Source organism: Lonchura striata, chromosome 3, assembly GCF_046129695.1.
Source record: "Lonchura striata isolate bLonStr1 chromosome 3, bLonStr1.mat, whole genome shotgun sequence".
Classification (NCBI taxonomy): Eukaryota; Metazoa; Chordata; class Aves; order Passeriformes; family Estrildidae; genus Lonchura; species Lonchura striata.
Window position 1 is genome coordinate 7,762,063 of NC_134605.1, and position 24,537 is coordinate 7,786,599.

The window sequence follows — 24,537 nt, forward strand, 5'->3', positions numbered from 1 at the left end:
CATTCTTTCCCCTGTGTCTGCAAGCACAAGTAAAACAAGTGTTTAATCACAGTATTTGAGAAAATAATTGGCTGCTGTACTTCATGTTAGCTGATGTTGCAAAGCAATAGCTAACACAAGTAGCAGGGCAACTATCCACTGTTTAAGCAAAAAAAAGACTTCTATGTCCTATACAATATCCAGATTTTTTAAGAAGGAAAAGTGAAAATTCACTTGTTTTATCCTAAAGTAGACCTTCTACTTCTCAGTTTACTGGTTTGGTTTCTTTTATTTTTTTTTAATAACTAAATCCACAGTTCCTATATATCCCAATGCCCAAACATATATTTGCATCAAAAATGTATTTTGCAGACTGAGATGCAAAGCAAAGACTCAGTGAACTGAAACTTTGCCTGTGATGACATCAGCCAGTTGCAAATAGAGTCAAGGTACACTGTCAGAACTGGGATTATGGGCCAAAAGCCCTGGCTCCCTCTCTGGAGACCTTGACAGAAAACAGTATTTCACTTTTAGGGTGGAATACAGAAAGAAAAATAATGTATCTGCCTTTTATAACAGAAATTCATTTGGACAGATGTCCAAACAGGTCATAGCTTCAAATTACCACTATGAGATCTGGGGTGGTTTTTTGGAGCTGTTTGTTTGTTTTTAAAATATAAACATACACACTCTTGCAGTCATATTTTTGTTCAATGAGCTTTATAAAAAATCTGTCATACTCTTCAGCTTTGCAAACTGAGACCATATGTGAGCATTATACACACCACAATAAAAAGGCAAGCTGCCTCTTCAGCTGAACATCTCTTCCTGCACATGGACACAGATGGAAGCAGCTGTTGCCACTAAACTCACAGAGCTAAAATGCATCTGAGAAACTGCTCCATTCCCTAGGCAGAACCTGCTCTTATGGACTGCAGCAGAGCTGGATGGGATAGAAAGTAGATGCACGTAGCGAGGTAGTTTGTCATTCCCCCTTCATCTCCTGAAATGAGCTCTGCACAGATATTCATCCAGCTCTGAGAAATGAAAAGACAAACATCACTTCCTCCTGTAATCGCTAAGCTAAGCAGAAACACAAAGTGCACACTTTTATTTTACAGCACAGCACAAATAAGAATTAGGTTTTTTGTACCAAACCATTAAAACATGCAATCTGCCTATCAGGTCACTGTAGAAGGATGAAAAAAAGTAGTGTCTGCAACACTGGCTTATACTGGAAAAACAAGGAGGTGGAAGGATGAGGTAATGGAAAGAGGGAAAGCAGTTTATCACCCCACTCACTCTCCTCTCAGAGAAGACTCTGAGCACTCAGGAATAGCAGGGGACTATGCTCCTACTCATGACCTTTCTTTGAAAAAGTGCAGGGCAGTCTCAAAAAGTAAAAGTCAGGGAGGAGGCAGAAATCTGTCATTCCAGCACTCCCACTCCCAGCTTAAAACTTCAGGGCAGACCGATTGCTATTTCACAGTCTGCTGATTTCCTCTACTTTCCATGAACCAAGAATGTTTAAGAAATTCTAATTTAATCTCTGCTTAATCTATTAGGTTAACCATGTTAAAATTTTGCTTCTGGAATCTTGAATATCATCAGTGACAGGAGTGGGCCACTGAAAGCAATCATTCAACAAGAAAAAGAAAACTAAGAATCTCCTTGCTGGAGAAAAATGAGCCAGAAGTCTCTTTTCTCAAGAATTTTAAAGACAGGGTAGTTTCATTTGCATGCTTTTAGACAGGCATGCACCTTTAGGAGGAGAAATCACATGTAAATCAATACAGAAATAACACAGTTCTCTCCAGTATTTATCAGGTTGGGAGAAACCAGTAGCAATGGTACTGAAGCATATGTGTTTAAGGATTAGAACGGGCATTCCTGCTTTCTGCAGCTCATGAAATCGTGTCTCTCGTAGAAAGCAGCTATAATACTACACACTGCAGTCTATACAACTGGAGGTATGTACATTTCTGTCATTGAAATATAGGAATGATTGTGCTGAATCAATCCACAAAATAAGAACTTCATAGCCCCAAAACCAACAAAATATCTGATTCTTCCGATAAAAGTATGATTAACACAAAATGGACAACTCTATAGCAAATGTTTTCTCTAAAAATTATTTGAGCTGTTAAGTCCATAACTATGATTTTTTTAATACTGTTTGAATAATGTTTCACTTTGGAAGTCTATTTTGAAGACTTTTTAAGGTAGGTTTCAGACATGGCAGAAGTCCTACCTCTGCATCATCAATTCTGCACCATGGAATCAAACTGTCTGATCTACAAACAAACTATGCCTTTTATAAGCAAAGAACTGCAATTTTTGCATTTCTACAAAGCAAATAAATTTGCAGAAGTAGTTCATGCTGTATGCTGCTTTCCCTGTGATAGAACTACTTCGCAATTAAATGACTAAAACTGTCGAGGCTTACATGAACACACAGTATCTTTCTAATCTGCAGGTATTATTGTATAGGTGCCGTTCCGCTTGGACATGTAGAAGGTAAATGTTTCCAGCCACTAACCCTTTAGAAATGTTGAGTCGGTAATGTGAACATGGGAACAGGAAAGCACATACATGCAAGTTTTTGAGGTTTTTTTTTGCAAACATATGCAGTTTCACTCCCACTTGTCACCTAAAAACTTTATACATTTTCCATTTTTATGGAGAAACCATGTCAGTATCTTCACCCAGACAAAATACTTCTTTCATCATGAAATGAAAAAGGCTTAATTCCAAATTTCAGGTAAGTATTCCTACAGCCACCTTCATTGCTTACCCAAGCAATGAGGCAGACCAAAGGAAAAAACCCAACAAGTCAACAATTCCATGAATCACACAGTTTTTGTTTTGCTTCCACTGACAGGATCGATATTTAAGTGAAGCACTGATGTAATTTTAGTGGCACACCCTCCCCTGCTGCAGGACCTCACCCTCCACAGCCTGTGCCCAGCTTCCATCCCACCCAAGTACATCCATGAGGTCTGCACTTCTGCATCAGGCTGCACTTATGTCTGTACGATATTTTAAATAATTTAATTGTTTTACCTGCTTTTTAACAGTCCAATCAGATATAACGATAATTACAAGCAGAATAATGAAAATAACAAAAACATTCAGTACAAAGAATGCTTAGTTACTTAATTGCCTTTCAAACCCCATACATTCAACTTTGCTGTCTGCAATTCTTTAGAGATAATAATGGCTCCTTTGACCAGTTCTTATTTAAAAGTCAGTATTAATTACTGTATTTGTAAAATTTACCTTTAATGCAATTGCCCCCCAAGACCTCTTCATCCTTGTTCTTGATTGATTCCTCAGATCCTTCTCTCAAAATAAAGTTCTTGTCAGTACTGCTGCATTTTTCCCCCAAGCTTTTCTTCTCCATCAGCATCAAGAAACCAGTCTCCAATCACAGAATTTCCATCTACCCTCTATCCTAATTTTCCCTAGTAAAACAACACTCCTGACATTCTGACTTTCCCAGGTGTGGAGGGGAAAAAAAAGCCCATCCATACCAAAAGACACTGAACTTAGGGAAGTTACTTCCCTTGCAAAGGAGTGTGCTGAACTTACTAAAAGTCATATGGAAAATAACCACTCAGAGAAGTTCATCAGAACTGGGAAACTCTGTCCTCATAGTCTCAAAGACTTAAGAGCATCACACATTCCTGACCTTGCAATTTCTATTCCCACCTTACATTGTTTCCCCCTCAGCTGGCTGCATCTCCTGAGTTTGCACACAGCACCTTCATTTTCCTCCCCATACTTCACATGCTTTGAGCAAGATACAGCTGCATGAAGCCACCAGACATTTGGCATATGGAAATAACAAAGCAGGAGAGAGAGTAAAGCCTGATTACAGGCAGATGTTGCTGCTCTAACTGCAGCTCCATGCTCAGGAGTCTCATTAGAAAGAATATTGCTCCCAGTTGCAGCCTAACAGTGGAGAGAAATACAACAGAAGCAAAGCAAGTTGTCTGCTCTTGAAAAGGGAACATTCAATAAAAATCTAAATTTGGCACTTTAATGTCTTTGAAATCAATCAGCCTTGAAAATTCCCTGCCACATGATGCTAACCATGGAATATAGCAAAGTTGAGTGCACTAAATTTTTATGGTTGTCAGGAACTTTTAGCTGCTCATACTATTGATGCCAACAGAAGGACTATTAGAAGAGAGGTAAGTATCTGCTGTTTAAGATGTTAAGCTTTTCTGGCTCAAGTAACTTCACACTCTCTGAGACAGTAAGATTCCACATTCTTCCTCAACTTGCCTTTTCTCCAGCTTAATAATGGTGCATTGTCCTCCTGCTTATTCTGTTCCTCCACACTTGCAGAAAGCATCATTGCTCCTATACATATGTAGCACTCTGGCAGGCCTTGTACAAATAAGGATTTGGCTTCTTTCTGCCTTCTCACAGCTATTCAGTCTTCTGCCATCTCCAGCTCATCTCTCCTCAAAATACCACAATATAAAAAAAAAAAAAAGTAGTGAATAAATTGTACAGTGAAATGGTACTGAACAGCTCTTCCCTTTCTAATAAGGTTTTTCATGCCTTAGGCTAGATCAGATGTTCCTCTTCATGTTAGTACTAGCATCAAGTGAGTATTTCCTTTCAGTACACCAAGACTATGGTGCTACCAAATAGTAATAAATCTCAATTAAATATTCTCAAGAAAATAGTTCTAAAATTAGACTTGAAAGTAGTATTTTTTTAGAACCTCTAATGACTATTAGAATGGGGGAAGGTATTAAAAAAAAGGAAAACTGAAAAACTGACTGAAGTGGTTTCAAAGAACAGTGTAATTATAGATGAGATTCTAGCGTTTTATAATCACAAAAAGAAGTTATCTTTCTTAAACAGAATTATGACAAATTGTTCCTTCTCAGGTGTAGAACAACACAAAACTAGTACTACCAAAATCTTCACCTGAGGCAAGGTATCTTCAGCAAAATTTTTTATCTCTGTTATGATCTTGTGGTCAGATGACATGGCCTAGCAAAACCAACTTTAATGTGTATATATTTCTAACCTATAGCTAAAGGAACTAAAGTAAACATTCATCTGCATCTGTTCCTTTATTTCCATTTGCAGAACATGAAGGTGCAAGTACCCAATGTTCTCCACAAGCTTTAGGAGATGGGACAATTCAGCTAGAACATCCCAACAGTGAAACCACAAAAGAAATATCCTGGAGACAGAATATGGGAGACGAGGAAAGGCAAACTGCCTTTCCGACCCATCCCAGAAGGGCAGCAACTTTTCATTATTTGACATTTGTAAAAATCTTTAATTCAGGCATTCAAATAAAACCTTCATGATATGCAAAATTTCTACACAAGAACACTATGCCTAGAAGGTGAATATATAGAGGTTAAACATACCAACTGGAAAACTGGGATGAAACTCTCAGATTTCTGCTTCTTGCTTAAGACAGAAGGGGTTTTGTCGACTACTGACAAATCACTAAGATTATAACTATACAAAAGAACCCATCAAAATTCAAACATGTTTAGATGAACTGTTCTGTAATTCCATCTGAAAAGTTCCAGAGTTTTTTGCTAGAAGTGCTGGTTTTCCCTAGCTCACATAGCTCCCATTTCTAATATTCTAAGTGAAGTCAGCGAAGTCTTTTTCTAATTGCCACTTAGACCCAAATCAACCATAAGGACACAAAAAATTAAAACGAAACACCAAAACTTAAGACTATTCTGGTAAACAGTACTTGTGGTACCCAAGCCAAACAGCAACCACAAGAATGCAGTCTGGCCATGATGCAGCTCTTGATATCCAGTCCTTGCCTCCCTGACTGACCCCCTGATCACCCAGAACATATCAACAATTTCTGCAGGTTTGCCCTGAGACATTATTGTGACTACAGCATGATACAGAATAAGCAATCTTCATCTTACAGCACTTTAACAATCTTCAGCTTCTCCCACAAATACAAAACTATAGATTATTTTATTTGTCCAAGACCAAGACTACATGCTAATGTTTGTCCTCTTTCACTGCTGTCATCTTTCAAGAACAACCTAAATATTTTCCAAAAAGTACATTTTAAATTAGATCTTGTAAGCAATATTTTAAGTTCTTCCCCTCAGAAGCAGGATCTCATTTTGTGCAAGTTAAAGTACCAGAAGCCCCCCTAAAAATGCACACTATTTCTTGGGCAAAGTTAATTCTTTGTTAATGTAAGTATTAAAGCTCAAAATCATGTTTCTTTCTAAATAATTGAAACACCTCTTTAACAAAGCAACAAACTGCAGTACAACATGAACATTGTCACTGTCTCCTTTTAGCAGATAATATCATTTCACCAGTGCAAATTGTATTTTCACTACCTTCCAGTCCTTCTCCCCTCAAAGTTTTCCTGTTTTGTAACACTCTGGAAACCCAACATCTTACTTTGAAACAGCTTTGAAACCCTGGCTTATGGCCAACTTGCAACTGATACTACAGTTTAAATACCTTCCTAGCAAAGTTGCACAAACTTCAAAACACACTGGGATCAGTCATTAAAATGTTTTTGTTTCAGTTACAACAGTAATGAAAACCAAATGTCTACATTTATTTTAGCCAGCTTAATAGTCTAGGGATTTTGCTTAAAAGAAAGCTCTGAATCAACCCTCATTTACTTGACTGAACAGATTAGCAAAACAACATTGTACAGAGATACGGATAATATTTTTAAAGGGTTTAATAAGAGTCTTTCAACCACAGATTCAATTAAGGAGGCCCAATTAATCCCCTCAATTTTCTTCTTCTCTAAAGTCCTCAATTACAGCATGCTCAAAACTATGGACTTTTAGCTGAAACTTTACAAGGTTCAATTTGCAAACAGATTTAAGACCCAAAACTAATGTTGTGCTACAGGATAGGCCATTGCAAATGGAATAAGGTACAAAATACCAGATCCTGCCTGAAGTTTGAGCCTTCCTAAAGTGCCTGCTTGTGAAAGATATCACTGTGCTATGCAAGTGTATCTCCCAGCTAGACACATGCCACATTCACTGGATATGGGAATATTCGAGGTGGGAACTGCAGTGTCCTAAATGAAATGCTCCATACAAAGCTGTCTTTCTGCTGAGAGTCGTGATATTCTGCTGCTGCTTTAATCCATACCTTCTACAATAAAGGCAGCAAATTTTTTGCTGGTTTTGTACAGCCTTAGCAATGCAAAATAAATTGATGTTTCAGCAATATTTTATGCCTAAATTAATTTTTGAATGCTTTGTACGTACTTCTCCGAAGCACAGAATATGGAAGGTCTGCTGAAGCAAAACCAACACAAGCTGGCACAAATATCTACATTTCAGTAACAACACTGTTGACCATCATTTGTATCTCAAGATATTTGGAGCATGCACCACCTGTTTCCAACTAGCTCTCACACTGTTTAAGAGCACGATTAATGACAGCTGCTAAAAAGTCTAAAATATCAGGGAAAACAAATAAAAGTTTAACAGCAGCTATGCAGGATTGAGGCAAGCCACGGTTTTTTGCTAAATATGAGTCATTATAACACATACAATACTCCAGTAATGTGAATTTGCACTTTACAGACTCCCTTCACCACCATTATAACTCAAAAGTTAGAGTTTCTGTCTGCAGGAATGCCAGTGCCTCTGTGCAACAGCTGCTTCTAGGCCAGGAGGGTGAGCAGGCTGCCCTTGCACTTCCAGAGTTTTACAGACCTAAGGAATCCCTAAATTACCTAAGACCTAAGGAATCCCTAGCAGAGCCTTCTAGTACACATCCCTAACATACACATCCATCCTATTTAGCCAGAAACAGAAAACAGAGAAAAAAGCCTGCTCAAGCAGTGACACCAAGTGCACAAATGTCAATTGAAAATTTAAAAGAATGAATCTCAAATCATCAGGTTTTTATCCTGCAAAATGTGTAAAAAGTGTATAGCAAGAAAGTAAAGGTTATAGATAACTGATGAGCAAGTAAGAAAACTTGGTAACATCTACTTTAAGTGCATTGCCACTATATTTGAAAGTACATTTTACTTATGAACACTGGCATTCTTGCCATGCTTTCAAAAATATGCAGAACTCTCCCTGTGTAAAAATCTTTCTTTCTAACACAGCAAGATATTGAAAAGGGTGAATTTTTATATGCCTTATTCAGAGTTTCAGAAAACTCACATGCTTACAGTAATTCACTTGATTTCTCTAGGAGATTTTTTTCCCAGAAATTAGAATACAGAATTCTGGTACTAAGTAGATGATAATTGCTTTTCTAGTAATTCTAAAAGAAGGAGAAAGGAATAATACAGGAAAATAATTGGATACTTAAAATTAATACACTTATGTTTTACAAAAAGAAAAACCCAATGCGACATAAAAGTCTTCCAAGGCCTTCCAGGTCTCTGACCTGGTCACAACTTTATAGATGATGGACATCACAGCAAGAGCACCACAAGCAAAGAATCCTTTCTCAAAGTTTCAGCTAAATTATCACTAACAGCAACAGGAAACAAGATTAAATAGTCCAGCTATTTAAATGAGAATGCAAAAACAGCTGAGAATAATTTCTTATTCCTTTATTTTGTAAATCCACATACCTGCTCTTTACTACTTTGAGAAAGAATCATGGCATACTGTTTAGATAGTTATTTTTCTTATGTGCATAACAGAAATATGAATTCAACCACACCCTTCAAGAACCTTCAAAAATACCATTTCTCAGTATGAATTTTCTCAGACCCTGGCAGCCTTACAGAACAGTCACAGACCCAGCCAGCAAAGAGGTCCTCTTGCAATGTTTCAAACAGATACAACAACGCCTTCATTTATTAAACAGACCATACCTGCCTATCACAATTTCTCTCAGGCATTCAGCACAGAAGATTAATAAAGAGCATGTGGATCAAACAAGCAATACCCCCTGAGATCAAGAAAAACAAATTCCTGCAAGAGCACAGTTGGAGGCAAGTTCCTGCTATGGAGTACTGTTTGCACAAAGCAGCATAGAAGTGCAAATCACAAACTCTCATGAGACTCCCACATCCCATCTGCATACAGAGGGAACTTTTAAGTTTCAAAACCTAACCTATGGTTTGGGACAAACTTCTCAAATAAGACTCTTTAACCAATAATACATGGTAATTTCTCCCTCAAAGGAAAATAATTATGCCAAAAGCAGATTACAGAGAAACATCAAGACTGAAGAATTAAGTCTCGTTAATTCAGAATATTAAGACTGATTTTTATGGCTCATAGAACAAGCTTCAGTTCTTGCATGCGACAGGGGATCTTTCCTTGAGGAAAAAAGACCTTGAGGAAAAAAGATAAATACTAAATATTTTTCAGTAAAACAGAACTTGACACTTGTCACATATCAAGCATTCTCACTTTAAATCCTCACCTAAATCAGTTCAAAACATAATCCATATCACCTGACCTGTTCCAGAAGAGCAATATGGAAGCAAGGAGAGCTTAAGAATAAGGTGTCTGCTCGGTTTCCTTCACACTGACACACTCATGGGAGCAGTCACCCCTTTTGGAATAAGAGAACAAAATTCTAAGTATCTTTTTTCTTATCCCAATATTCTGCATCTGGGGCATTTTCTCACAGTGTATTAAGGGTTAACCCAAAAGCATTTAACAGAGATTACTCTGAGAATATTAGGATTTTGATAGTTGGTAGTGTCAGCTTTGGACGCTGGCTGTTTGGCCAGGCCAAGAGGATTGATGAAAAATGAGATAATCAAACAGATGCACACAGCACTTTGGGTTTTCTTCCCTATCACTAGGGCCAAGTGGCTTCTCTGTGTACAGCACAATCTCCAGGTATGCAAAATCAACATATGGGATGATTGAAAAAATAACCCAAGGCACAAAACAAAAACATAGTGGTTTTAACCTAGAAATCTACTTGGAAATTAGGCTTGAACTGCCATAAAAGCATTCTAACCCAAGAGCATTTGGTCACTGGTGATTATCAGCAGAAGAGACACAATTGGTATTGTTAAGACAACATCTAATGAAATGAAATAAGCATGGACTGCAAAAGGCATCCATCCCCAAGCACTGTCATGTTTTAGCATCCTGCTGAGTTTGTACATTTGTGGGATATGGGCTATATTAGAGCAGCATGTGGAGCAACTACCACATCAGGCCTCACAACATGAAGCTAGAAATCCCTTCTTGGCAATTCCAGTAAAGATTCTCACAACTTCATTTAGTCCTGGGCATGTCTTCAGATCAATGCCTGCTTTCTTCCCAAAGAAGCTGAACTTTTGTGAAAAAAACTACACTACAGTTTGTCACACTGCTCTGCAAGGGCTCCCTCCCCAGCACACACTCCTGACTGGATGTTTGGCCACAGGGAAGGACCCAATGAAACTTTATCTCCAAAGAGGTGCAGAAATACAGACTCCACATTACTCATTCTGAATGGAAAACGCAGATGTTTAATGGGGCTGGTATTCAGCTTACATGAACCACTCAAGATACTTTGCACTACATCTATAAAAGCAATGAAAGAGCTCTTCTGTGAGACACAAACAGTTTCAAACACAGCTATCTCTGTACCTGTCACTTCAAAAGGCACCTCTGGCTATTGCTATGGATACTAAACCCAGAGAACATCTTGTCACCTTCACCTGGAAACTCAGACCTACTCCACTAAAATTAGCACACTGAGGGCATTTCATTTACACTTTTTAAAACACACAAGACACTTCTTTGTAGAGACATTTCAAGGTTTTGGAACACACAAGGCATAAAAACTACCACACTTTTCTCAAAATACTTTTAATAAACTTTACATGTGTGGTAACTTTAAAAGGTTGACAGTAGAGCTTATATGGGAACTGACTGGCACAGACTGACCATGCCCAGGCATGCTCCTCACTCCAGAAACCACCTTTGATTATGAAGTGGAAGGGAACAGAGCCATTGTGACTGTGGAGTTTCACAATAAAGTTCATCCCAGAATGTACACAGGGATCAATTTTACCAAGAAAGCTGCTGCTAATTCTTTTACTCCACTGAGTTGGTCATCCATTTTTAGCAGCTGCTTTTAACAGGTGTTTCTCTCTCATCCTTCACTTTCCACAACAGGATATTCACCTTTTAATTCTTTTCCACTATGTTGCCTCTTGACTTGTTGCTACTCTTTTGGCTATTGGACCCAAAACTGAACCAAGTGTCCTGCAGCAGTTGTCTTGTCCTTAAGTACTGCACAGCTTACAGAAACATGAGGAGCACTCAGTGACACCTTCACTGTGACAAACACAGGGTTTGCTTTCCTCAGCTTTCAAACACGCCTGCCCACACCTCTTCCAGTGTGACCTGGGAAAGGAACAAGTTAATGTTTGACTTCTGATTTAATAGCATACTTTTTCTAGTGGTTACTTGACAGCAGAGTCTGGTGCTGTGCAGGTCATTTGCATGGGCTCCAAAGTCAGCACTTTGTATTTCTGAATCAAGATTTGAGAGGTTACATAAACACATTTATCTTTGTGGGCTTTATTTTGGAAGGGGAGAAAAGTAAGTGTGCAGCTACAAAGGAGCAAAGCAGATGACTTGGAAGGCAGAGAACAGACCAGAAACATACTTCAAGTGTTGTATTATGCAATACAACATACAAATGCTCTCTCATGGGCACTTCATCTATGCATGCAGGGGTTTTATGGCTTGATTTCCTTGTTATGCCAGTTCTTAACCCAAAAAAATTATTTTTCATGCTCTTTTCCCAATCCGAGTAAGTCTAGGACCTCTTTGATTTGTGCAGGTGCATGAGGTGCAGCACATTTTGCAGCAGCAGCTCCTTAGTTCTAGGTGTGTGCATTGCCTCCCTATTTCAGTGCTGACTGACAGGACTCCAACACAACACAGGGCACACAAAATCAGCAGGGTCTTTTGACTGAAGAGGAAATAAAGCAACCTGAACAACTGACAAGCTAATGCAAAGTAAGGATATACACATGACCATCTCTGTGTTAACTCTTTTCAAAGTGAACTTAATTCTCAAAGCAGACAGCAGAATTCACGTTCACTGCCCAGTTAGCTCCAGTGAGAACAGCATCACTTGAAAGCAGAACATGCATTTGAAAATAGCTACCATAAACCTTCTCTACCTCATTCCTCTGTAAACAAACATTAAGAACCTGACATATCCATGGCAACTTGCTGAGGAAACGCGAATTCAACATAACCTTTTAAAAAATGATGCCAGCTCTTTTACAAAGAATTCACTGAAAAAACTATAAACCCTGTAGGGTGACACCATTAATAATAAATTTAAATGTCTGTGCAGACCTAACTTAAAACAAGCACCTGCAGGAAGAAGCCCGCAGGGATTTCAGCCTGATGCTACCAGCCTTGGAAAAGGTATTTCATTGCCCTAAAGACCCCACACACCCTCTCACTCTTCAACACTGCTGGTCTGTTGAGCCAGAATGACATCATACGGCATTGCCCTCAGCCTCTAAAGTAACTTAAATTAAAAAATAAATCCTTTGGCTGTATTGCTGTATCAATGCTCCAAGACAAGCCAGGTTATACAAATGCAGCCTCCTTGCTTAGAAAATAACAGAAAATTCCAGTAAAATTTGAATTCTACAATCTTTCTGTATCCTTATAAATCATAAATGAAGTAAAAAAAAACCATAGACCTGAAGTCTTTGAGAAAGGAGCTGTTTTCAACAACAGCAAGGAACCAAAAAAGCAAAGGAAGAAAAAAGAATTTGCATTTTCCATACTTTAAAAACTAATGAAAGTACCATAAGGTTAGATATTTTAAACTTTATTATCATTTTAAATTATTATTCTTTAACCTGAGGACTCTGGCAGAAGAATTTAGACACAACTTAGGAATTCATGAATGAAAACCTTGGGCTTACATACTAATTTTTAATGTGGGAACACAAGTCTGAGAGTTTTAATTCTGTAGCTACAGAAAAAAATTAATCCTTGCAGCATTACATTCTGTGTGTGGAAAACAGGGCCAGGAATTAAACACACCCTTCAGCAAATCATAATTCAACAACATGCCTAAGATTAAGATGCTGACAGTTCTTTCTCCCAGGCCCAAGTTCCTGCTACCAGAGTACACTGCCTCTTATTCATACATTTTAATTGCCAGATTTAAGAAAAAAAAAGGCATGCAAGATAAAGGCTGCTATCTGCTAATGAGGGAATGGTTTATTTTATATCTTAATTCTGACTCGGAGGAATGAGCTAAGCAGTCAGAAATCTTAGAATCTGATATCAAACTTACCATGGGGTTTTAACAGTCTAATTTCTCCCTCATCCCCAAAGCAAATTTACATATAGCTAGGGAAGAAAGATAATTCTGGAAGTTTGTAGCCATCAGTATACACTTGGTGTATCAACTGGAAGATACTCACAGATGTGAAATGGAAGTGAGCCCGAAGATTTATAAAAGTATTTCCCCCCTCTCCTCCAATGCAATGTTACTTTCTTTGTAGAGCAGGGAGTGGAAATGAGGGAGTACAGATGTGCAAATTTTACAGCAAGACCCATTATCAGAAAATGAGAAGGTGATTAACATGGGCCCAGTGCTATTAACCACTTTGATACCTTTTTAATTTGAATGTCCCTGCTTTCTAGAAACCCTTCTAGGATTTTCTAATACTCTAATGGTTAGAAAGCAGCTCAATAAATCCGCTAATCCTGCCTCTCAGGACTGAGGGAGAAAAACATGGTCTAGACATAGTTAATCTGTGCCTTATGAGGCACTCTAAAAATGGCAACACCATTTCACAGTCTTCACAAGCAATCTGTTTCAGTGGGTCACAGTTCTTTTCTACTTTTAATTTCCATTAAAAGAAATTTGGAGTCCATTTCTACTCTCTCTGTTGCAGTTTAAGCATGTTACCAGTGGTTCTGTTGTCAGAGACTAAACTGAAAAATCCTCTCCGTGTTTATACCTCACCTGAAGAAAACTCTTCTTTCCCTCTGCAGTCTTCCATTCTGTAAGGGAAGCACTTCTCAGTCTTTCTGTGAATAAAATAATTACATTTGGAAGACTTCATTCTTTACTTTCCTCTACACTGTCTTGTAATTGAGCTTTTCTTGGGGTGAAATGCTTAAGCCTAGCATGAAGAACTGTTATGTGCTATGTAGAAACTCATCCTGCTTACATGACACAGTACATCCAAGCTGTCTACAGCAGCTGTGTTCACAGAATTGTATCTGACTTCTCAATTGCATCATCCCCAGAACTCTTTGCACAAAACTCATTCTACTCCTCCACAGTCTTCTTGTACAAGGATGATAAATGGAGGATCTTGAATCTTGTCCTCATCCAAAAGGCATGGTTTTCTCCCTCCCAGACTGCTTCTTCTTTGTCCTCAAGTCTCTCTGAACCCTATCCACATTTTCCAACATACTCACAGCAATTCTAAGCTTGATACCATCTGCTGCTAATACTGCACAGCCTTAATGTTTCACTTAAGTCAAAATTAGTGACAGAACCCTGCAGAGAGCATTCAGTCTCCACATCCTCTGGTCTGACAGTGATCCATGAAACTATTTAAGGCTTTTCACCAACTTTATGGTATTTAGAGAAACATCCTTGCTTATAATACAGAAAAAGCCAGTAGAATAACTAACTAAACTAAGAACATATTTGTTCCTCCCAAAAAAAGACTGGATACCATGCCATAAAAGGCGATTTGACTGGTTGTGAATTTCGGTTTGTGAAAATCCACACTTAGATTTATTTAACACTTTTTGTACTTATTACTTGAAAAACTTAGCCAATACTTCACATTTGTTGCAGAATTTCTGCAAATGGACTCAAGAACTCTCATGCTTCTTTTCCACATGACCCACTTAGATAGATGTGCTGGGCCTGGCTTCTCTCCCTACTTCAAGAGCCTTATCTGTCTACATGGAAACTGATAATGATTCTGTGACCAGGAATCAGGTATACCAAATCATTCTTTAAGTTTCCCCTGCTTTCCAAATTAACCCTTTTTTAAGTGTTCTTCATCATCTTCCTTATATAAGAAAAAGTCCAATGCTTCTGTTTCTGGTGTCAGGTATGACTACAGCTTATCCTGTAATAAAAGATGTATCTGTACTAAACATACAGTCTAAAATTTTTTAACATTTTCCTGGGAAGAAAGTTCATTCAAACCTTTTCCAAAATGTTGCAACCAATTGATTTGTTAGAATATTTTCACCACTCAAGTCTTTCATTAGTTGTCTGCATCCTGATTTATAAACACCCAGCAGAATTTCATGTTCAAGTTAAAAACAGCCCAGTTTGGTAAACGGGGAAAACAAAAGTCCTATGTTGCAGATGTAAATGATCTCACTGACTACCAAACACCTCCTTGGTGCTAATTAAGGTCTCTTGCCTCCTGTCCTGGTTGAGCTGCACCATCCCACCATGCCTGGAGCTCATTCTGTGCAGCCTCTGGCCAGGACCTTACAAGGACAAAGGATGACCATGTCACCAGAGCACAGCTGCTGCACACAGCAGCCACACCTAAAACTACTTGATATTGTTAATTATAGATAGCCTCTCAGGCATCTGTCTGTACATGTCTGAATTCACTGGAAGGAGGTAACTGTGAGAAAAGAAGAATTTAAGCAGTGGAACAATGCACCTGCCCTTCTCCATGGAATAGCCACGAGTGCTTGTTTTGGCCCATGGTTTATAACATGCCACACACCATGGAAGGCAACCCAGAATCAGCTCACAGAAGAGATAACCACAGCTAATTAAGAACCACCAAAATATTTGCTTTATTCAAACTTTTCACTCTGCTCCAGTCATTCTTCTCATAGCTGTAATACAATGGGGAAAATTCGTAACACAAATATGAACACAAATTTCCAGAAAAGACAAACAAGACACCACAGAACATCCTCTTCACAGGGCTGACAGAAGGGCTGGTGTTATGTCTTGAGGAATAAAGCAGTACAACTGTTTTGAGCTATCATTCAGACCCATTATTATCAGCTGAATAATGTTAACCTAATACACCTTTTACACTAGAGCACTGACCACCAATGCATTCCCTGAACCAAAGAAGGCAATGATGAGAGGTACAGTAGAGAAGAGAGCGCACTAAAAATAAAGAATTCATCTCAGAGTCTCATGATCCCATTATTATGGTTTCAGTTTGTGGGTTTTACAGGTTTAGCAGCCTTCAATTTGTTGGTTCTACAGATTTAGCATTCTAAGTTCTAAAATCAGCAAGGAACTCTAAACAGCATATTCAAATTGCCTTTGGGGGTTAGAGGATAAGATGCCAATTTAAGAAAAAACAAAATCACGTCTAGCACAAGCAAACATATGCAGTTTCTCCAACCTAGATAGTAAAAAAAAAAAAAATAGAAAATCTTATCTTTTTGGAAATCAGTAACTTCTTTATTGTGTATGCAATTAGTAAAGCCATAAAAAAGAGAAGTTAAAGAGCTTCACAAAGTTACAAAAGCTGAGAGGGACAAGCCTTCCCCAATCCATTCAACACCACACGTCAGTGATCAGAATAGATTTCAAAAAAATTATTAGAACCCTTTTCAATTTCTCCTGAAAGCAGTTTGGTTTATAAAATTCAACCATGTACAGGGCAATAACAAACCACCATGTGACCCTATTATGGAATGGCCATGAAAAAAAAAAATTGTCTGGAGTTTGTGTTGGCCAGGCAAATCAATATACTTAGTCATAACTCAACTGCACCACTTACAAAGGAAGTAATTGTTTTCCCACTAATGCCATCTCTACAATTTTTTAACAGAGAACAAGTTGCCAAAGTACTCAGTTTGCAGCAGATCAAACTGGCTTTGCTTGACAGCAAAGAAAAGCAGAGAAAAGCAGTTTACTGATGCAACAGTTAAGCAGTAATGCAAAAAACCCCAGTTACAGCTCACAGTCAACCACAACTACTTTCTTCATCTGTCTTGGTGTATAAATATTATTACACAGTGATATTTTCAAAACCCTTAAAGCAAATCTTGTTTGTAATCAAAGTTTGTAAAGTTTCACTGTCACAGAAAATACCCAATGATAAATTCAGGCCCAGAAAGTGTCCAGGACCATTCAGGATCTTACACTTCACTGCCACAGAAGTGAGTTCTAAACTTATTAATGATCTTACTTCCAGCTTTAATAATGGATTTTGGTTTTAATTCCATTATGCTTTTATAAAGCTATCAGCATGACATACATTTCACAGGACTTAACTTCAAAGGGTTAAGATTAAGTTACTGAATTCTTGCAATACCTGCTGTAGTTTTTTATAGTACTAAAGAAGCTATCAACAATAAGTGAGAACATATGTTTAAGACTAGGGTAAAGTTTATTCCAAAAGGCAAAAATTCCCTTCAGCTTTATATAATTATTTAAAACAGCATATGTATTAAAGAAAATATTTTAACTTACTTGCATATTCAAAGTATGTGGCATAGTACTCTTTAATTTTCTAAGCCTAAAACATCATAACCACAGCAATCTTTAATTAATTACCTAGTTCTCAAAATCCCCTCTTCCTTCCTCCCACCCAAAGATATCTCCACATCACCCAGTTTTGATGCAACTTCAAGAACTGCTGCCCAAGAGGGGTGTTTCAATATTAAATACTTTTACCATTAGAAATGGATCCTATCAGTTATATTGCTGAGCACAGCAACTACTTTCAGTAAACACAACAGGGAGAAAATTCCTAAGAAAGTCTTTTAAGTTCCCATCAAGTCTAAAAGCATTTTCAATCTAAGCCTGTAAGTATCAAGCACCCTCTAGGTCTTACAACAAGTAATAGGAAAGTGCAAAACTTGGAAGACCACAAATGAGGCTTTACAAAGAAAAAACAACAAACAAGCTCCAAAACCCCCAGCTTTAATTCCAACACTACCCCGAAGCACAAATGTAACCTGAGCTGTACTATTCCACTCACATTCCAGGTAGAATGGATTTTGTGTTTACAAAATGTGTCTTCTCAAATCTCACTACCAATGCTCCATCCTGTCTATAAATACTTCATCGCTAACACTTCACGAACGGCAGCTCATCAGCAAATTAATCTTCTCTATGTTAAAACAAAGGAAAAGTACATTACTAATAAATAAGGTATTGGAAAAGAAGCCTTAAAGAGAGATGCAGCAAAGAAACAATTTCTTAAGTCAGTCAGTCACTTTATGTCCAAAATATTTTTCAAGCATATTCATTGACCTGACATGTACAAGTCACAGGAAGATGATGCTGTACTTAAATTTTGAAAGCTGAAACAATTCTCCTCGAGACTCTCTCCAAACACTCAGTAAACAGCAGACAGGATATTTTTAAAAAGCAAGGCACAAGCCCTGTATTAGCTGTGGCAATAAACCTTAGTGCCTTTGAGATTGACTCCCTGGTTCAGCTCCAGCAGGCACGTCTTATCACATCCAAGGATGGCAATGGCACAGGGAAAACCAGGAAGTCTAAAACAAGGCTGTTTACAGCCCCTGACCAACCCTGGTTACATAAAGAGGAAAGATAAGAATTAAAGCTCTAGGAGGGGGAGATATTCTTGTCAACCCAGGAATAACAAGTTTAATTTCTAAACACTCTGGCTCTGCACAAGAAAGGAGTACTGCTGAGCACACAGGCTTCACCCAGGAGCATAAGTGTTTTCAGATGACAAGGCAAACATTTTCCCTTATTAAAGCCTATCTCCCACCCATTTCATCTGCATGTGAAGTTCATTAACAAGGAGAGACTACACAAGACTAAACCACAGTTTCCATCTGCTATTAGTTATGGCTTAATTCAGTAATTTTTATTAATTTGTGTTACATAGCACAAGAGATATGTTGTACTATAGACAGCACAAGAATGTTTTTATCATGCTGTGTTTGTCTGTTTCTACAAAAACAACAATGCTATACATAAAGATACACAGCAAGACCTTTCTTCAGAGACTTGAATGCAGAAAGCTGATGTTTTATCCAGTCATATGTTGACTGTACCAACCCACCAGAAAGCAAGTTTTTCATGTCTCCCATAGCGGATAAAGATGGGGGGAGGAATAAGAACAGGGAAGGCAGAAAGAATGTTTCTTTCACAGCTTCTATAAGCTGTGCACACTGTGAGCAGCACTCTGGGCTGTGCATCATGGAGAACACCCAGCATGGCACACTAACATGTCCCTCTTGAACTTCTCTCATTCGGGGCTGCAAGTGTTGAACTGAGGTGTCTCCATACCAACAAGACCTCTGCTTCCCCACCTCAGCACTGACGTTCTCCCCTTTCTCAGGAATAGGCACCACATGCCCCTATTATCATTTCCTTCCACACACCCCAAGAACATGCACCTTACAGTCACTAATTATTTCTCTGGTGCCTTTCAGATGTATTTCTACTTAATTTTAAATGCCACTTTCCTGCCTATATACCACACAGTTTCTTTCTCTGTCTCTCCTCAATGCCACCTTTACTAACCAGAAAACCTTATGCTTTCAAGGTCTACGCTACTCTACAACACCATCAGCAACCTTCAGTCTTTGTGATCCCTGGCTTTGCCCCAATCCATTTCCCAACACTTTTGTTGCCTTTCTTTGTCTCACTCCCTTTACTTGAAAGCTTCCACTTCCAGATCTCTTTCCAATATCACCACCTGACACTGGTTCCCCTTCCCACAACTCTCCCAGACAGATTTATTTCTGTTAATATTGCATGCTGGAGAATCTCCCACAGAGAAATTTAAGCTGCTATTTATAAGCATAAAGGTCAGCTTAAAAAAACCCCAGGATTTTTCACCTTTATAAAACTGCTTCAGAAACAGCTTCAATCTTCCCAACCAGACTCCTCTCTGTTATCCTAGCTTTCACCAGCTCAGCTGGACTATGCTCCTGGATGCCCAGAATGTTTCTCAGAAGCTCTTCATTTCCATCATAGAATCATTACGGTTGGAAAAGACCTCTAAGATCACTGAGTTCAACCCTTAACCAAACACTGCCATGTCCACTACTATGCCCATCACTACTATGCCAAGTCCACTACTAAGCACCACATCGGTGTGCTTTTTGAACACTCCTAGGGATGGTGACTCCATCACTTCCCTAGGCAGCCTGTTGCAATGCTGGACCATCTTTTTAATGAAATTATTTTTCCTAATATCCAATATAAACCTCCTCTGGAGCAATCTGAGGCTGTTTCTTCTTGTCCTATCACTTGGTACCTGGGAGAAAGGACCAACTCCCACCTGTCTACAACCTCCTGGTTGTAAAAAGCAGTAAGGTCCCTCTGGGCCTCCTTTTCTCCAGACTAAACAACCCCAGCTCCTTCAGCCACCTCTCATGTGACAGATAAAATTCACACTTTTTTCATTACTGCAGGCCTCAAAAAATCAGAACTCAGATGGAAATTTCCTGTGGCTGTTCTATTAATGTCATGACACATTTAACAACAGCATTAATGTATCACACCTCAAGAAGAAAACCCCTTAAAAGGGTATGATACAGAAAGAGGGGTCTCAGTTTTAAAGAAAAGGCAAAAAGTATTTTGTTTACAACAAAACACTGATCTGTTGATCATGATTTGCATTAAAAAACTTCAGTGTCAAACAAGCAGCAGTTACAAATTTGTACTGCTTTCACATAAGTCTCCCTGAGCGTGTGATTTAGAGGTTACAATCTACTCTTACCCCAAAGTTAAAGCAACCTGCTTTTTCTTTTTTTCTCTTTTAATATAAGAACATTTTCACACCTTCCCATAGTATTTAATTTTTGCTGCACTTCACACCAAAGCCCAGCTGACTCTGTAAAAACCACCTACAGGAAATCACACTAAACTCAGAAATACCATATGGCTGTTGAACGAGAAAATAGCCATGGTTACCAAACCAAATTAATGTCATTGATCACTTTAAAGAGAGATAGATGTAAGCTTGCTAATTACCTGAGGTGCTTATTATGTATTTCAAAGTTTGAAAGTAATTCTATCCCTCTATCAAAGCCAGTAAATCAATCATCTCTATTAAAGGCTTAGAGAAAAAGTCAAGCTTACTGCCCAAATAAATCTATGGTCAACATATGAGAAACATTACTATGAAAGCCATTCAAAAAGCCTCCTCATGGGAAAGGGTAACATTTTGAGAACTAAGTGTTTTCATATGTTGTTTTTACCTTTGTTCTTTCAAAGTCTTACTTTTCACCTCTTCTACAGCAAGATTTTTTTTTTGGAGGCTACTAATCTGAATTCCATCTCTTTCTTCTCAAGGCCCCTTGGGACCACTTCTCCCCCATCACTGTCCTTTGTTCCTGCTACAGTAATTCTTTGAGCAGTCAAAAATAGCCTCACATGGCATGCTCCAACAGAGCCAGGAATGTGTGATGGTAGCGCATTTGGAAAGAAGGAGTGAAAAAAAAATTGAAGAGAAAAAAGCCACAATTTCAGCAATCTTGAGACTCTGCTAAGAAAGCTTCATCTTCAGTCCACGTCTCCCCTGCACTACCTGAGCAGGAGAAGGCAAATCCATTGAAGCAAAGGTATGGCTCTACAGACAGGAAAGCCCAGCCACTGGCACTGCCCTCTCCCAGGTGCCTTGAAAACAAACACACATCACTGTGGCCTTATTTATCACTTCATATAACCTGCAAACAACCTTAACTTTACCATAGTGAGTTCAAAAGCAGGCCAAAAAATTGGAAAAAGCCAATCATTGAGTTTTATTCTCTACATATATACTGTGTCTCTCGAAAGGAGAAAAAACCCCTCCTGAGTGATGGCACAAAGTTTCACATCCTAAGGCACTCTTCCATACTTTGCACCCCTCTACAGTCAAGTCCTCACTTCAACATTCATCTGCTTGTAACCAACCTACACATTAAGCTTCTAATCTCAAAATAACTGTGTCCTCCAACTAGGCTATGATATTACTACAGGATATCACTCCCTTCACTCTAAAGGAGAAAACAAAACTTCCTGTGGAATCTGATTTTTCTTTTTATTTAATGACTACCAAAATATCCTACACAACAGCATTTATAAAGTTCAACTGCTGTATTCTGAAACAGAACATGAGTGTTGAAGGCTGTTTTGTTTCCTTACTTTAACATTTAAAGATAATTACTTAAGCAAAAAAAGCCCCCACCAGGATGTCTGCCTCTTATATTCATGTTTCAATTTACACAAGCATTCAGCAATCAGCACAGCAGCCCCCCAGTACTAGTTAGAGTTTCTGGGAGCTACTAAAAAACTGAAGAAACACAAGTAATTTATTTTATATTCAGAAAAAAACATAAATCTATCTAAAATAAATAAAATCTGTAAATGTTACATATATTCTAATGTAGTGTGAAGGTTTGATTACAAGATTAAATATCTTAAATATTAAATATTACAAGCCACAAGAGACTACGAATCACAGAATCTCCTGTGTTGGAACAGAACCACAAGAATCACTCAGTCCAACACCTACTTGGGACAGCCCCAAGAATCACACTGTGTGCCTGAGAGCATCGTCCAAAGACTTCTTGAACTTTGGCAGCCTTAGTGCCATGCCAATGTTTGAAGTATTTATGTTTTTCTAATACACTTGTCTCTGGCCCCACCTTGGCTGTTTGACACTAGAGCTTTTCCACACCCATCCCTGCAGGCTGCTTGTTTCAGGCTCTTATTCCTTTACCCAGTTAAGAAATCCTTTATTCCTTCCAGTCTCAATTCATCCCATCTGCTTCCTGGCACCTAGTTTTGCCTGTAGTTCCACCAGTCAAAACTCTTAAAGCTGAACACTTTTATAAACCCACTGACAACCCAGATGCCTTGATCTAAGTGTATGTTACTATTTCCCAGGTTTTTCCAAGCCAGATATTCTATAATAAGCTACTTGCAAGTCTAACCAGAGAGTTTTTGTTCATTTAAATCACACACATGCTACAGACACACTTTGAGTAACTACAGCTCTCATCTCTGAAGAGGTGGTTCTCACTTACACCCATACAACGTGAACCATCAACCATTCTGATAGAAACTATTTTTTCCATCTTCTCCAGAGGCTGAGAAAGAGATGGAGTATCCTATTGCCTTACTCACAGAAAAGTTTTTCATTGAACTTCTAGTATGCTCTCAGTCTCTACTAGGATGAGGATGTGCAGAACCAGCAGGTGAGCTGTTCCTGATGCAGGAACCAATTCCCAAAACAGGGTACGGCGAGAGCTCCTGCACTGGCTGCAGGTGCCAACTCCACAGAGAACATGGGAACTGCTTGCTCGCACTGAATCCATAAACTGAAGAGGCTTCCACACCCCTCTGGACAGACCTCTGCCCTAATGGTCTCTCCAGCACACCTCCAGCGTTTCCCACCGCCGCTGGAAGCAATGAGCAACCTTATCACAACATCGGTCGTGCGGCCAGAAGTCGGGAATCACCGTATCCTTATTTCCCAAGACAAAGGGTGCCAGATGAGCTCCCTTTCGAAACCACAGCCTGCAGACCTGCTCTCAAGGAGTCCTCGCTCCTAACAAATAAAACAAGCACCGTGTGTCTGAACAAAGGGCAGGAGCACACACGAAAGGCTGATCACATCTCAGCCCGTAACCAACGAAAAAAGTTAGGTGCTTGAACACCTTTAAATAAAGAGCAAAAGAAAAGGCCCCAGGTCCCAGTAAAATAAACATGAAAGATTCAGAAGTGAAGGTGAAGAATTAATTCGTTTTACAAGCTATTTCAAGGCACGGCTCAGCCGACACAAGGGCACCGCCGCCCCCAGCAGGGCTCTCCCCGCGGCGGGGCCGCCGCTGTCCCGCGGGCGCGGCTCCCCGGGGCGCTGCCCCGGCACCGGGGGTTCCTCCCCCGCTACACGAGCGCGGAGCCGCCGCCGCCGCCGCCGCCTCCTCCTCCTCCCCGGCGCCGCCGGCCCGACCTGGTACCTCGGCGGCGCGGAGAGCCCGCCCCGCGGGGCCCGCCCGCCCCGGCGGGCTCCTCTCACCTCGCGACCGGCGGCGGGACCCGGGAGGCGGCGGCTGCCCGTCGTCGCGGGCCGGGCGGCGGCAGGAAGCGAAAGGCGGCCGCGGCGTCCCCACCGTGGCGCAGTTACCATGGGACGGACGCCCTCTCCCGCTCCCTCCGGAAGTCACCGCCGGCGGGGAGGGGAAGGCGGGACGGCCAGCGCCGCCATCTTGAGCGTGGCGCCCGGCCCGGCTCCCGCCGGCCGCCATCTTGAGCGCGGCGTGAGGGCTCGCCCCGCTTCTCGCAGCCCGCCCGGCTCCCGCCGGCCGCCATCTTGAGCGCGGCGTGAAGGCTCGCCCCGCTTCTCGCAGCCCGCCCGGCTCCCGCCGGCCGCCATCTCGAGCGCGGCGTGAGGGCTCGCCCCGCCTCTCGCAGCCCGCCCGGCTCCTGCGGCAGCGGCTGCCATGGACGGAGCGTGTCCAAAGCTCCCCAAAGAACCGCAGTGTGATAGACACGCTTTCAAAGTGTAGCGAACCTGTGGGAAAATCGTGTCTGGAGTTGAAATGATACCCCTTTAGTCTGAGGGGATTACACACCGCGAAGGTCACGGTGGCCCCAGTCAGTTTCATCCTAGGCAGTGGCACAGATCAGAGTCCATGCGATAGGCCACCC

The 24,537-nt window shown here is 40.0% G+C and overlaps 1 protein-coding gene across 1 annotated transcript in view; it reads right to left on the reverse strand.

Moving 5' to 3' along the window:
- Positions 1-24,032, reverse strand: part of DISP1 (dispatched RND transporter family member 1) — an 85,111-nt gene extending 61,079 nt beyond the window's left edge. The window contains exon 1 of the mRNA XM_021552416.1: positions 23,906-24,032. The gene's annotated coding sequence lies outside the window, so the exon portion shown is untranslated. The remainder of the gene's footprint in view (positions 1-23,905) is intronic.
- Positions 24,033-24,537: the final 505 nt, after the last annotated feature.